The sequence below is a fragment of the Parasteatoda tepidariorum genome, chromosome 3 (assembly GCF_043381705.1).
Source record: "Parasteatoda tepidariorum isolate YZ-2023 chromosome 3, CAS_Ptep_4.0, whole genome shotgun sequence".
NCBI classification, from domain to species: domain Eukaryota; kingdom Metazoa; phylum Arthropoda; class Arachnida; order Araneae; family Theridiidae; genus Parasteatoda; species Parasteatoda tepidariorum.
In genome coordinates, this window is record NC_092206.1 from 12,382,705 (window position 1) to 12,386,957 (window position 4,253).

General features: G+C 29.3%; 1 long non-coding RNA gene across 1 annotated transcript; it reads right to left on the bottom strand.

The window, feature by feature from the left end:
• Positions 1-1,288: 1,288 nt before the first annotated feature.
• LOC122270745 (uncharacterized) lies at positions 1,289-3,442 on the bottom strand. The gene is made up of 2 exons (XR_006225974.2): positions 3,289-3,442; positions 1,289-1,526 (listed from the first exon to the last, which is right to left on the bottom strand). It is a non-coding gene; the product is annotated as an uncharacterized lncRNA (long non-coding RNA).
• Between the last annotated feature and the right edge of the window lie 811 nt (positions 3,443-4,253).

A 4,253-nucleotide genomic window follows, 5' to 3' on the forward strand; every position in this document is an offset into this window, starting at 1 on the left:
AATATGTTTTTTAATATCAATTAGAAAACAAGTGAGAGCAATTCCTATAACCGAAATTGACCAGAGTAGACATAAAATGCGGGCTACACAGATATTTTTTTCCCGCGTCATATCATATTTACACCATCATCGAATTTAGCGACACCTGTGCTGAATATCTAGAGTGAAACAGACGAAAAAAAATTGTTTTGCAAATGCTTAATAAATATTTTAGAAATTTTTGACTCCTCTCCTTTGACTCGGTATTTATATCAAAGTTCTCTTGTGAACCAAAAAATTATTAAAAATCATTCTAGTGTCCGCTAAATGACCTCCTCAAATGAAGCAATTAATAATAATTAGAAAACAAGGGAGAGCAATTCTTTCAACTGAAATAAACCATAGTAGACATGAATTGTGGGATACACATTTTTTTTTAACCCGCGTCATATCATATTTACACCATCATCGATTTTAGCGACACCTGTGCTAACTAGCTAGGGTGAAAGGGATGAAAAATGTTTTTTGCTAATGTTAAATAAATATTTTTAGTTTTTGAAAATTTTGACACCTCTCCTTTAACTTGGTATTAATATCAAAGTTCTCTTCTGAACCAGAAAATTATTAAAAATCATTAAAATGTCCGCTAAATGTCCCCCTCAAATTAAGCAATTAATACAAATATGATATGAAGTTTTTTAAACAATTCAATGTTTATTTTTTTCTATATCTTTATAGACCTTGATCTCCTTTGTTTTCTAATTATTATACAATTTGGATCAATTTATACAATTTTGTGCCAAATTTTCTTAAGACCTTCTTAAGACAAAACTTTCTTTAATTTCTTTTCTTTGAGTGCCAAATTTCTTAGGATCTGAAAATGCGTGATGAAATTTTTCTAACCTCTTTTTACCTCAAATTTAATCTTTTTCTTACCGAGAAGAGCATTTTAAATGTAAAAAACAAGGAGGATTTTATGATCTTACAGAAGCGTTGTTTTTATTCCTTGTTCACTTTTCTGCTACTAGGCATAAAAGTCTTCACTCTCCTTATGTGCTTACATAATATCCAATAATTATGTATAATTTTCGCAATTTGTTTGTAATCGATATTTGTTGTTGTCGGTAATATCGTATATATAATGAAACACGATAAAAAATTTTACGACACATGGTATTCGCGATATGTCCTGAGAAGGTATTTTTTAAATATTGTAGCGTTAAATATTGTTATATCAACCAAAATCAATTAATTTCTTACTGTTGTCTTTTTTTTCCAATTCATTTCAAAAAAAGAAAAGAACCATGTAAAAATTTGAAACATTTTATTTTATTCTCATATTCTTGAAGTACACGATAATAAGGATGGTCAGGCGAATCTTGTGAAACTATCGTTTCAACATGTGGGAACTCTGGTAACAGGTAGAAGATTTTTTTCGATTTTTTCCTCCCTAGTTTATGGACTAGCTTTTTAACCAAGCAAAGAATACCAATAGTCAGAAAAAGTGTTATTCCAATGTACGCAATGAATAATGTTGCGTTCGACATCTGCAAAAGAAATTTGAAATAAGTCAAAAATTTTAATTTAGTTTAAAAAAAATAGTCAGCTCATCCTAAAATGTGTTCCACGGAACCCGAGGGTTCCACAGAAGGGTCAAAGGGGCACCAACTGTACTCTCTCTGAAATGAGCTATTCCCTACTGCGATTGTAGGGGAGAAAAAAGTTTTCTTTTTTATTTATTGTTGGTGTGTTCCGCATTTTCATACCATTGGTAAACAGTACTGTACTATTCATTAAAATATTTCTTGGAGAATACATTTATATCAAAGAATTTCGCACATTTCGACCAAGAAAAAAAGAATTGAATGGCGGGAGCAGCGTACCCAACTGTGCATATAGAGTTGTCCAACAACTGGTTCACTGGTGACGTACAACCTGACTGTCACTTTGCTTCTTCTGCGCATGCACTGGATGTTAGTTCAAATAACGTTCTGCTAAATCTGATTATTTTGCTCACCCTATAAGTTGCAATACAATATATTTGTCACATTCGCATGACGTAATTTTGATCTCGTCTTTTAACTATAAACAAAAAAAGATTTCACATTGTTTCACATGATTAAAAGTAAATCCACAAAACATAACTATTGTTTAAAACTTGGCCAAAGGTTTAAAATAACAATGATTCATTACTGTTAAAAGAGATACATTTCCATTACAGATTATTGTCATTCCAAATTTTTTTGGGTGCATTGTCTTGAATTTTATTCAAAGAGACTTGCGAATTGTGCATTTTAAATCCTGAAATGGATTAAGAGATTAGAGCGATATTTTGCTAATTCGAGCTCCTGCTCTGGATGCAAGAGTGGTAACACCAACACTGCATCATGAACAAGTATTTCGTTAATTTTTCTTTCTGAAACGTAATTACATAGTAAGACTTGAGTTACAAAGATGAATTTCGTTAATTTTTCACCTTTGAAAGGAAATTTTTTGCTAAAAACGCCAACATTTACTTACTAGCAAACTGCTATACTTACTATAATACTATGCTATAGCAATAATAATATAAATCTTTAAAAATCCAATGAGGATTACAGTAATTGCTAAACTGTACCATCTAATCCCAGAAAGCATGTAGCCTAGCGGCAACCTTCTATCGGAATTTTCTTTTTATCGTCATGAAAATGTTTGTACTAAAAACCTTTTTTCAATAAAGCAAAAATATTGCACCTTTCATCCTAAGAGGATTAAAAATTATTTTTTAAAGCTTTTTTAAAAAGTATAGTCGCCCAGGTGAAAGGGTCACTTAAGTCCATAATGGCGTTTTAGTTGACATCACACTGGCGAAAGAATCAAATTTGCATTGTCTATTAAAATTTCATGACAAGGTAGATTTTAGCTGAGCATAGAAGACTTTGCGAAAAGAAACCTTATAATTACCTAGATTTAAAATTATTTTCATCTTGAGACTAGCTTTATCAAAGGAATTTTTCAATCTTGAAAATCCAAAGTCAAACTCGATTTAAGGTTTTTATATAGAAGGTTACAAGGTTTTGGATTAGGGTAATGTGCGTAGAAAAGAGCAGATTGTCACAGATCTTGTTTTTAGGTTAGAAGGTTTACACGTAAACTGCGTACCTTTTCAGGTTTACATTAAAAGGTTTTTGCTGAACGAAAATAAGCCTTATTTTGTTATCTGGGAATACTACCATAAATTTTAACAAAGAAAAAATGTAGAAAAATATCTGTTTCTCTTTTCATCATTGTATATTTAAAAAATAATAATAATAATAGTCTATCACTTACCTTTATTCGTTTCAACGAAATACCTCATGAGTGTTACGACGAACTTTAACGAACGAAATGAAATTTTAATGATTAATTTTGTATAATATAATATAATGAGGGAAATAGCATTGAGAATGTCACATTTTGCCGATAACAGGTGTTGGAAATTCATTTGTCCTGTGTTTTAGTCTGATATATGTCACGGAAATATGATCGCAATGAATAACTTTCAGTTTATGAAAGTAAAAAAAGTTATAAAGACAAAAAAATGAGATAAACTATTTTCATGATGTAGAGGGAGAAAAAAAGCTAAAAATTTTGATTTACTAATCAGATTTTCAGATATAAGGACTCAATCTTAATGGTTTGATGCTTATTAATTTTAGCTAATGTTATTTTAAGTTATGATGTCTGACCCTAAAATTTTCTTTCTCTGAATAAACATACCATTTTTTTTATACATTTAGATTCTCTTAAATTCAAAGAAGAAGTAAAAGATAGCCGCAATTCCAAAAAAGTAAAAAAAATTACCCCTCTAGTTTAGGCGAAATTCTTGTCAGAAATCATGAACTTCTTGCTTATTTTGTCATCTGAAAAGTCATATTTTTAGATCTGTATTTCTGAAGAATTAGTTGACCGATTATATTTAAATTTTTCATTTAAAATTACGTAGATTAAAATGGTCTAAAAATTTGTAATACACTGTACGATTTGAAATTTTTTCAACAATTATTAAAATAAAGAATAATAAATTATTAAAAATAATTTTTTTACATGGAATTATTTCAGATAAGCGAGTGATACAATTGTGTGTAAAAAGTTTGCCTACTTTATTTATTTAGCAATATTTTTTAAATATATCAATAGTTGTTAAAAAAAAACATTTAACTTGTAAAAAAACGGATAAAAAGTTTAGCATTCCTAGTAATCAATTTTTTTTCTTATAACATTTATTATATCGCTTGCTAATTTTTTTGTAAGAA